This window comes from Podarcis erhardii (genome assembly GCF_964252035.2).
Source record: "Podarcis erhardii genome assembly, chromosome: 5".
Taxonomy (NCBI): Eukaryota; Metazoa; Chordata; class Lepidosauria; order Squamata; family Lacertidae; genus Podarcis; species Podarcis erhardii.
The window spans coordinates 89,842,978-89,855,172 of record NC_138509.1 but is presented as its reverse complement, the minus strand read 5'-3'; positions in this window follow the sequence as shown (position 1 = coordinate 89,855,172).

Sequence of the window (12,195 nt, the reverse complement as noted above, 5' to 3'; positions counted from 1 at the left end):
GGCTTATACCTTGGTTGGAGGAGGGAGGAGGGAGAGAAGGAAGGAGAAGATACCCAAGGTTTTACCCAAACACACATCTATATTTAGGAGAAGAAGAGGAGGAGGAGGAGTTTGGATTTGATATCCGGCTTTATCACTACCCAAAGGAGTCTCAAAGCGGCTAACATTCTCCTTTCCCTTCCTGCCCCACAACAAACACTCTGTGAGGTGAGTGGGGCTGAGAGACTTCAGAGAAGTGTGACTATCCCAAGGTCACCCAGCAGCTGCATGTGGAGGAGCGGAGACGCGAACCCGGTGCACCAGATTACGAGTCTACCGCTCTTAACCACTACACCACACTGGGAGTTCCAGAGATATATTCCCACCGATGGGGCCAGATTGACTGGGCTCTGCCGCAGAGCCAGTTTACCTGCAAGATCGCCGTATGCTATGCTATGCTCAACCTCTTCAACCTGTGGAAACAAGGTTCCACATTTGTAAGGTATAAAACTTTAACTTGAATGCAAACGCCCTTTGGCGTTTGACATCTCTCCCTCTCCCCTTTCCAGTGCCAGCTTGAAACATTTTTGCTTAGAAAAGCCTACCCAGACATTTGTTTTAATCTGTGTCCAGCTCATCACTGATTTAAATTACCATTTGAATGTTCTGAATAGGGGTCTTTAACCATTTTTACTGATAACTTTATTGTTTTACTGTCTCTGTAACAGCTTTGAAGTTGTTCTCTTTTTTTACAGTATCTTCATTTTTATGAGGTGAATAAATAATAAATCATAGAATCATAGAGTTGGAAGGGACCCCAAGGATAATCTAGTCCAAACCCCTGAAATGCAGGAATCTCAACTAAGCAAACTGTTCCGAGCTCGTTGCAGTATTAGGAACGAGGGGTGCTGTTTTGTACTAGGTCACATGATTTGTGTGGCAAGTTCCCGACCCCCCCAGGTAGAAAGAATGATGCATGACACAATTATTAAGGATAATGGGCTAAAAAAGGCCACAACTTTATTGGTTACAGGTGAAGAGCAGTATTGGCTTAGGCATTGGTCCTAACTGACTCCAGCCCATCTGCTTGAAGTCTGGGAAGGGTTAGCCACCAGTAGGGGGAGTCCTGCTGATGCACATCAACTAGGAACTCCCCCGGGGTCACCACTAGTGAGCGTGCCTTGGGCCCTAACCTCCTTAGGCTTCAGACAGGGTCACACCCCCTGGAATCCATTAATGGACTACCCTTCAGTATGTGAGGCAGATGATGGCGTTACCTCCCCTCTTCCATCTACAGAACAATACCAATGCCTAACTGCCAATACCCAGAAAGTTGTGACAATTTGCTATGAGGTAGGCGAAAACCAAGTGGCTGGTGCCAATTTGCCAAGTGGAAAAATTCCTACCAGGCCCCTCAATGGCGACCAACCGAGGTCCATAGCAAGGTCAAGGAACGAAAAACTTATAGGGTGGGAGGGTGGGGAAAAACAGGAACAGCTGGCGGGTGGCAAAGAGGGAGGTCCCCAGCTGCATCTTGCCTTAAATAGGGCAGGCCATGCCACACACACCCCGAGCCAGCTGATTGGCCAGCCAGGGGATGACGCAGCCGGGAATCCCCCTGATTGCTCAGGGCTGGCTCCGCCCGCCGCTCACATGGAGGGGCCATGAAGCCCGCAACTCCACCTCCTCCTTAGGCGGAAATGGCTTTGCTCATCCAGCCCAGCAGTGTCTCCTCTACAACCTGTTGCTGAGAAGGGAGCTGCACTGGCTGTCAATCATTGACATATGGTGGAGTGGGGTGGCAGCACTCACCTGACCTCCCAACAGCTGAGTTGCTAGTGCTAACTGGGGAGGAGAGAGGAATGGGCAAGGCGGGCAGGGAGATAAATCCAGTGCAAATGCATGAGAACCAGATTGTCTCTGCTAGTGTGTTGCTCTGTGTTGACTCATCCCTCTCCCTCCAAATGAGCACCATGACTCAGCTGTCAGGAGGTCGAATGAGAGCTGCCACCCCACCACGCCATTTGTCACTGTGTCTGATCAGTGTTGTGGACTGGTTGAATGTAGAAGAATAGTGGGAGGAACCAGCTGGAAGAAGGTTCAGAGCCCGGGGAGTGGTAGTGGGACAACAATGAGTGGTCATAGGGAGAAGAGGTGGTGTTGGAACCTGAGGAGGTAACAGGGCTTAGTGTTAAAGATCTTGCTGTTGAAATATGAAGCCCCAAACAACTTGGGACTAGTTAACCTGTGTAACCACTTAAGGCAGGTGTGGGGAATCTAACACTCAGGGCTCAAATGCAACCCTCCAAGCATCTCTATGCCTCCTCTGTTAAGGATAATGATTTAATTTCCTGAAATGGGAATGTTTACCCATGTTAAATTACTGTGTACTTTTAACATGGGTTTTTTTCCCTCTGGCAGTAGCTCTCACGTAACAGAGGTGCTCCATTCTGTTGTGACTGTTATTCCAGCAACTTTTGTTTTTAACTGCTCTCTGCTTCTCTCTCTGTGTGTGACAGAGAATGGCTGTTGCAAGAGGCTTCTCAGGATACTGCTAAGGACATGGTTGTGTCAGTGTGATCTGTCTGAAAGATCCCTAAATGCTGACGGGGAGAAACCGGTTCAGGAGCTCTCTTTAAGGAACAAAGAGAATACTGCTGAGGTGAAATTAAAAAGCTTTCATAAGAAACTGTAAGGCCTGAGTGAGGTAAAACTCTGGTGCAAGTCTCAACACAGTTTTGTTTATAAGCCTAAATAAGACTTCAATCTACCATTCAAGTGAGAAAGTATCCATGTTTTAATAAGCGTGAGATTGTAAATATATTCTTCTCCGTTATGTATTTATGAAAGTAAAGTTCTTTTGAATACAAGGAGTCTGAACATTTTATAATTTTTATTAAATTTTCAAATTATACATTTCAAAATAAACATTTTACACAATACCATATATCTGTTGACTTCCCTTCTTCTTCTTCCATTGTTCATTTTACTTATCTATCATTTTTGCATATTTTACTATAATCATTTTAGTCAGTTCTCCCATTTACATCATTCAATTATTAATCAGACTGTTGAGTTTATCTTAATGCTGCCATTTACAATTGTGCACAGTTATTTTCTAAATATTCAGCAAAAAAATCCACTCCTCTTTAAATAAAAATTCTTCTTGCCCTCGTAGTCTATAAATTAAACCTGCTAATTCTATCATATTAAATTGCCAGTCTTCCTTACTTGGGACCTTCCTCACTTTCCATCTTTGGGCTAACAAAACTCGAGCCGCCGTTGTTGCATACATAAACAGATTTCTCTGATATATGGGAACTTCAATTCGATTTATTCCTAACAAAAGGCTTCAAGTCTTTTTGGGAAAGTTGATTTGAACATTCTTTTCAACTCATTGTAAATCATTTCCCAATATTCCTTAACATTGTAGCACATCCACCACATATGAAAAACGTTCCTTCCATTTCTTCACATTTCCAACACTTATTTGAATCTGCTTTATACATCTTAGCCAACCTGCTCGAGTTAAATACCATCTATGAATCATTTTCATATAATTCTTTCAGTGGATAACATGCAGTGAATTTTAAATCATTCTTCCAGAGTTTCTCCCAGAGGTTTAAATCTATGTTATGTCCTAGATCCATTGCCCAGTGTGTCATAGAAGCTTTAACAGGCTCATCTTTTTTCCCCATTCTAACAACAAGTTATGCATTTTAGACAATAATTTATCCTTATTCCATAATAACTCTCTTTCAAACTGTGAGCTTTGGTCCAAAAATCCATTCTTTTGTCTGTTTTAAACAAATCATATAATTGATCAAAACAAAATAAAAAAATTCCTTCCAGTAGCACCTTAAAGACCAACTGAGTTAGTTCTAGGTATGAGCTTTCGTGTGCATGCACACTTCTTCAGATACGTATACATATAATTGATGGTACTGTTTTTATATTTTTCCCAGACTCTATACAGATTTCTCCTAATGTGATTCATAAAGCTTTTAAAAATGTTTGCTTTCCCATACCAAAGACATGCATGGACATTGAACAGTCTTTACAAAGAAGCTGTCAGTCACCTAGAAGAGTTATTTAGCTTGTTAACTGTAAGCTACTCTGCTACTTTGCATAACATCAAAATTTATTTTTATAGACATAACATTCTCCACAGGCCACACAAACCTCACTGTTCCTCCTTGGATATTATATGCTGGAATAGATGGGGCCACTGGCCTCATCCAGCAGGCTTTTCTTATGTTCTTATGACCACTGCTGTCAACTTTTCCCCTTTCTTGCGAGGAATCCTATTCGGAATAAGGGAATTTCCCTTAAAAAAAGGAAAAAGTTGACAGCTATGCTCATGACTAAACAGCTTTTGATTGGATCCAACAAGGATGTTCTTCTGTTTTTCTCTAACAACAACAACAACAACAACAACCAGATTTGATATAGATGGTATGTCCTATCTCTGTGATGAGTTTGTCATGTAGAACAACAGGTTTTCACTCCCTTATATCCCTTATATTTGTCAGTGTCCTTCTTGAACTGTGGTGCCCAGAACTGGACACAGTACTCCAGGTGAGGTCTGACCAGAGCAGAATACATGATCTATCTAGATCAAGGGAAGTAATAGTGCCACTGTATTCTGCTCTGGTCAGACCTCACCTGGAGTACTGTGTCCAGTTCTGGGCACCACAGTTCAAGAAGGACACTGACAAACTGGAATGTGTCCAGAGGAGGGCAACCAAAATGGTCAAAGGCCTGGAAATGATGCCTTATGAGGAACGGCTAAGGGAGCTGGGCATGTTTAGCCTGGAGAAGAGGAGGTTAAGGGGTGATATGATAGCCATGCTCAAATATATAAAAGGATGTCACATAGAGGAGGGAGAAAGGTTGTTTTCTGCTGCTCCAGAGAAACGGACACGGAGCAATGGTTCCAAACTACAAGAAAGAAGATTCCACCTAAACATTAGGAAGAACTTCCTGACAGGAAGAGCTGTTCAACAGTGGAATTTGCTGCCAAGGAGTGTGGTGGAGTCTCCTTCTTTGGAGGTCTTTAAGCAGAGGCTTGACAACCATATGTCAGGAGTGCTCTGATGGTGTTTCCTGCTTGGCAGGGGGTTGGACTCGGTGGCCCTTGTGGTCTCTTCCAACTCTATGATTCTATGATTCTATGATTCTATGATTCTATGATTCTATGATTCTATGATATGCAGGCAAGTGTTGTTGAACAGCGCTGTTACTGTGTCTAGAGAGCATCCCCTTCCAAAACAGGAATGTCTAACTTTGATTATATCCTGATTGTGTAATTACTGGGATAATAAGGTTTGCTCAATGATGAGAGCCTGTTTCCGTGGCATTTTGAGACGAGCAACATAACGGGCGGCAGCTTGGTTACCAATGAGGGAGCCAACGAGGCTTTGCGGTCCCAGAGCCAGCTCACGTTTTGTCAAATACGGTTCAGCTGTTTCAGCGCATCAAGGGCTGACATGCTGGCTTTGCGGAAGCTGTGCTGGGAAACAAACCAAACTCCCCTGCCCAAATCGAGGTGAGCGTTGGTGACAGATTGGGCTGTCTCGGCTTTGAAAAGCCACAGCGCCGTGCTGCTGCCAACTTTGGCATGCTGGCGTACGCGTGATTCATGGGCAGCCAGCGCAAACGCTCGTAATGATGCGCCATATCAATGGGGAAATAACTAGAGTGGCATGAGCAGGACTGGTGACCCCGGCACAGCTGCAGTAGGAGGTCAATCTCGTGCAGGGCTGTTGGCATGGCTTTATTTATTAACTGAGAGATAATTCCAGGGTTTAAAGCCTAGCACAATTTCTAAGAGCATAAGAAGAGCAGGATATTTTGGAACCCAACTGCCCTTGTGGGCCAAACCCTTTTACATGCTAAGGATGCGATCTGAGTGAGTTTTGCACAGAAGGTCGGTTTCTGTTCTTCAGCACACAGCCCTCCTAACCTTTCTGCTACTTAGCAAGGCATTCCCTGAAGTCCAGCTACAAGAAAACAACACAGAGTCTTTGGGATGCCTTCAAGATTTCAGACAGCGATGCTGTCTCAGTAGTATATATGTGTCCATCTGTAAATTTTTAATCGAGCAGCTCTAGTGTCACGTAGTGTCTGGAAGATCAACACAAACAGTAGCAGCGGTGATGGAGAAGAGCTCTGAGGTTGCTAAGTGGGCTGTACCACTTCACGATGCAGGGAAGGGAATCACCATTTTGAATGCTCCCCCATATTAACAAGGAGGAAAGAAATCCCTGCAAGTACAAATGCTGGGCTCGAACCTTTCTCCCCACTGAAATAGCTTTCTGCTTTCAAACAATTGTTGTTGCCCCTAAATAAATTCACACTTGACTCAAATTTTGGTTTTGGTTTTTGGCAGAATTTAGGCCACAACTTTATTGATTACAGAAAGTGACTGGTTGCATAGGCTCTGGTTCGACTAGCTCCCTGCCATGCAGGTAGTGCTGACCCAAAGTTCCAGCATAGGTCAGCTAAGGGTGAACACCTGGGTAAGTGGATAAGCTATCTCTGCCACCCAAATGTCCCCCTGAACTCATGGGCACAACCCCCTCTCAAGGTTAACCAAACTATCGAGTCCCTGGATTCCTTTAGCAGAATACCCTTCACATAGGGATGGCGAGAGCGTTCTCCCATCCCTATCACCTGAACCAGAGCCTATCCGCAACCTTACAAATTGTGATGATTTGCTACGCTGCAGGCGAAACCCAAATGGCAACAGCCAAGTGGGGAAAATTCCTGCCATGCCCCTGTCCCAACGACAGACGACACACGACGGCATAGCAAAGTCAAGCGCAAAGCCCTAAAAATAGGGAGAGGTGGGTGGGTGTTCCGAATGCACGCACCAAAAGAGGAAGATCTGGGTCACGTGCATGGGCATAAATAGGTCCCTTGAACTGTTTGGACTGTGTCCCATTGGCCAAATTGCACCCAGCTACGAGGGACCTACCAGTCGGGTGTTGTGGCTGACCAATTGTACCCACCCACAACACAGTGTGCCGATTGTCCAGGTTTCACCGCAATACGTGCCCTCTTTAAGGGAGGACCCAATTTGTTGTTTTTAAAGAGGAAGCCTTCAGAAATGTGACCCCCCACACACACCAGCAGTCTTAAGTGGTGAGTTCTGTTTTTACCACTGCACAAATCTACCACGTTACTCGGATGCATGTGTAGTCCATGCTGAGGACTTGCAGATGTTCATGACACTCAGGAATCTTACAGGATGTGATGGTCTCCAGTCAATGATCGCAGCAGCAGCGGAAGCCACGTTCTGTGCTTGCTTGACCAATATCAGTGATGGCCAAACTTGGCCCGCCAGCTGTTTTGGGACTACAATTCCCATCATCCCTGACCACTGGTCCTGTTAGCTAGGGATGATGGGAGTTGTAGTCCCAAAACAGCTGGAGGGCCAAGTTTGGCCATCACTGGCCAATAGGAAAGTTTGTCAAAGGAGAGATCTGTGGCCTGCTTCCCACTGCACTTTAGCACCACCAGTGACTGTGGTCAGAGGGTGGCATTGCTGCTACCACTTCAGCAGGGATCAGGTGACAGAAGAAGCTAATAAGGTTCTAGCTAGTTTTATAAAGTTGCTGAATTGCAGCAGGCACAGACCTAGCTGCTTCTGGCCTGCTTTCCTCTCTCTCCTTCCTCATGTACTGAGAAAGGTCATGGCTCTATCAAGGCCAATATCATCTGTCACGATCAGCAGTGTTCTTAGGTAGAAGAAGCCTTTCCTAGTCCTGCTGCTTGAGAAGTGTGGGCAAGACCCGCTGGAGAATGGATCTGTATGGCATTGCCACTGAACCCTTTGGAGGAAAAGTGCTACATGTCATGACTGCATGCCAGGATCAGAGTGGGACCCAGAGACCACGATGGTGAAATCAGCTTCATTCATTTTGTCCCCCTGCCTCCACCCCCCAAAACACAATGTGACATGCATGTAATTATGGGAATCCTCCTGCAAGGGAACAGCCACCAACCAGAAATAGCTGAAGTGCCAAGCAACCAAAACAATGAAGGCTGTAACCTTTTGCACAAATGCTTGGGTGTAAGTCCTTTTGCTCTCAGTGATGCTTCCTTGTGAGTGAACACACATTGGATTGGGCTGCACAGTTGCGATCTTGAACACAGTTACTTGGGAGTAACTCCCATTGAGGTTAGCAGGAACCTATTAGCATAAACATGGGTTTGCTTTTCCTGAAATGAGACAAAGCCAGGACCAATCTCAGCCAGGAGCAGACAGAAGGAGCTGGTCTTTGGTAACTGTCTTAAAAGCTGTAAACACATGGGCTAGGTTAGACTGAGGTTAGAATGCTATGTGGGAGAGATGGGAGGAGGAAGAAATGCTTTAATTTACATTTTGAAGAAATGAGACTAAAGGATCTAGGCATGGGACCAAGTTTTTCTAAAATGCTAAATGTAAGTTTTATTGCTGAATGTTGTAATTGTCTCTTTCTCTCTAGGGAGGCACTATAAATCCTGTGGCTTTGAGTCATAATTTACAGCTGGTGTGGCCATAACACTTTGGAATATACTGTCTTTGCAAAAAAATAAGGACATTATGCATTGGGGAGGCTCTTTCCTCCTTTGATTTCATCAATGACAAGGAACCAAACTTTTGTTAATAGGGGTAACACCCAGTCAACAGACATGCTGCAAATTTAACGTTTAACTGCCATGGATTGACCCCAAATGATTCTGGAAACTGTGGTGTCAAAAGGACAAAGAAAAAAAAATGTCTGGTAGTAATCCATAGTCATAGAGCAACTGTTCCCAAGTTTTACTGGGAAGACAGAACAACTAATAAGATGGTTTAAGGGTTGTATTATATGACTGTTCACAGCAGGGGTTGCCATAACTCACCAATTTGTACTGGGCACCAAAGCTTTAATGCGCACACAAAGCCTTGGCTCACAAAGGCTTCCCATTTACTTCAATGGTGATGAAAACTTTTTGACACAAATGGATATAAGTGTGGAGCATCCAGTTTTCACTGAAGTCAGTTTTGAAAGGTTCAGTCTGCCATCTTGATTAAAAATCGCAAGTGCATCAAAACAGAGACAAAAGCCTGCTTCTCATTGTCAGGAGCCTGCCCTACTTCAGATGAAAAGGTAAGGTAAAGGACCCCTGAATGGTTAAGTCCAGTCAAAGGTGACTATGGGGTTGTAGTGCTCATCTCACTTTCAGGCCAAGGGAGCCAGCATTTGTGCACAGACAGCTTTCCTGGTCATGTGGCCAGCATGACTAAACCACTTCTGGTGCAACGGAACACCATGACAGAAATCAGAGCACACGGAAACGCCATTTACCTTCCCGCTGCAGCGGTACCTATTTATCTACTTGCACTGGTGTGCTTTCGATCTGCTAGATTGGCAGGAGCTGGGACAGAGCAACAGGAGCTCACTCCGTCGCAAGGATTCGAACTGCCGACCTTCTGATCAGCAAGCCCAAGAGGCTTAGTGGTTTAGACCACAGCGCCACCCGCGTGCACACTTCAGATGAAAGCAAATCCAGCAGTCCTAAGTCCATTCACAAGAGCAATCCAAAACAAAATATCTTAACTCCTTACTTCCAAGGAGTCCTTCAACTTCAGGTGGGTAATCTGACATCTGGCCAAGACTCCACCTTCAAGCACCAGCAGTCCCCTGGACTTGGTAGTGGCTCTAACATCACTTCTAGTGCTGTGCAATGGCCTTCTGTGTCAGTTAGGCTGTTGTGCCCCCCTGATGGCCCCAGATCCTCTGCCTCTGGCTTACTGTCCATTGACACAGCCTCTCTCTTTGTAACATTTCCTTCAGGAATCATCCACAGGCTGACTTGGGACTTTAGGGAGTCCAGGGCTTGTAGAAACCTCATCCGAATCACACCTATTTGCCTCATCATAAAGCCAGTGAGCAGCTCTATCACTGACAACCATTCTTTAAGAACTGTCTTTGGGTACCCATGGATCTGTTACACTCTGAAATGACCACGAGTGTTCCCAATCACCAGATATAACTCCAAATCAATATGCTCTTCATACTTTTTTGCGATCTGACCTCAGCATAAAATGTTTCTCTGGCTGAAGCAGCAGCTCAAAGACTCTGATATATAAAATCATTTTTAAAGCATTTTAAAGCTAGAAAATTGTGAATATTTTTAGATAGCAAATTGTGGTCTTCGGTGCCATTTAACATGTCACTGGACCTAGAGATGCCAGGGGTTGAATCTGAGACCTTCTGAATGCAAAGCATATCCTCTATCAGGCTTGGCATCAGCACCCATCATGCTGGAACAACTGCCAGGGCTCATGAACCTAGAGGGTCCACATTTGTTGACCCCAGCCATCTTTTTTCAAATAATAATAACTACTTCCTAAAACATTTTTTTTTTAATTTACATTTGGGGATTAATGCTCTGAAGAGAATGCATTCTGCTTGCCTCCTCTTATGCTCTGCTTGTAGATAAAGCCAGTACAGTGGTACCTTGGGTTAAGTCCCTAATTCGTTCTGGAATTAACCTGAAACTGTTCTTAACCTGAAGCACCACTTTAGCTAATGGGGCCTCCTGCTGCTGCTGCACCGCCAGAGCACGATTTTTGTTCTCATCCTGAAGCAAAGTTCTTAACCCGAGGTACTATTTCTGGGTTAGCGAAGTCTGTAACCTGAAGCGTATGTAACCCGAGGTACCACTGTATTACAAAATTGCCATTAGGCTTTTGCGTTCTCCCCTTCAAAGGAAACCAAACCTAAGAGCACAGCTCTTAAGTAAAGGTAAAGGTACCCCGGACCATTAGGTCCAGTCGCGGACGACTCTGGGGTTGCGCGCTCATCTCGCTCTATAGGCCAAGGGAGCTGGCGTTTGTCTGCAGACAGCTTCCGGGTCATGTGTCCAGCATGACTAAGCCGCTTCTGGTGAACCAGATCAGCACACGGAAACGCCATTTACCTTCCCGCCGGAGCGGTACCTATTTATCTACTTGCACTATGTGCTTTTGAACTGCCAGGTGGGCAGGAGCTGGGACCAAGCAATGGGAGCTCACCCCATCACGGGGATTCGAACCACTGACCTTCTGATCGGCAAGCCCAAGAGGCTCAGTGGTTTAGACCACAGCGCCACCCAACACAGCTCTTAGAGGGTCTCAATGGTATGCAGAAGTGGGGCATATGTAAGGGTTTAGTTACAGCGTGCAAGTGCCTTTAAAAATTAAACACACGCTTTGCAAATGGGTATTTGAATTTTGCTTTGGACAGCTGACAAGCACAGCACCAGCCCCAGATTCCTAGGCCATCACAAAAGGGTTGGGCTTGCATCTTTTGCCTTATAGTGGGCCTAGCCAAAAAGAGGCATGAAATAGTATCTTTGTTGAGCAGATACCCAAGGCAAGCCACTTTCCGTGGGCTAAAAACCATAGTATTGAGAGCCAGTGTGGTGTAGTGGTTTAGAGCGATAGACTCGTAATCTGGGGAACTGGGTTCGCGTCTCTGCTCCTCCACATGCAGCTGCTGGGTGACCTTGGGCCAGTCACACTTCTCTGAAGTCTCTCAGCCCCACTCACCTCACAGAGTGTTTGTTGTGGGGGAGGAAGGGAAAGGAGATTGTTAGCCACTTTGAGACTCCTTCGGGTAGTGATCAAGCGGGATATCAAATCCAAACTCTTCTAGTATTGTGTCTTCCCACAGACTGGATAGGCAGCAAAACCAATAGATTTATACACCCCTCGGTGGCCCAACATGTATGTCTGTTGGACTTTGTTGGCCTTGACGAGTGACAAGCTGCATACAGGCCATCAACACCAGCCAATTTTTGTGTTATCTGTTCTAAGAACACTGCCTTATACCAAGTCTATATAGGTCTGTATTGTCTACACTGACTGGCAACAGCTCTCTAGGGATTAATCAGTTATAACATCAAAAATGCAATATAAAAATGTGACACCAGAGGGCAGTGTAGAGCAGCGATCCGTCACTTTTTTAATAGCGTTTTCACAGATCAGTGTAGATCCAGCCTAGGTTTCAGGCAGAGGTCCTTTCCCCCAATCCACGTTGTAATGCCTAGAATTGAACTTGGGAACTGTCTGCATGCAAAGCAGATACACTGCTACTGAGCTCGTGCGTTGCTAATGTTGCCACATGGCAGCCTTTCCACAAAACCTTTGGCATGTACCCTGCTGTAAGTAAGCCGAAGTGTGTTGAACAGAATTTTAAT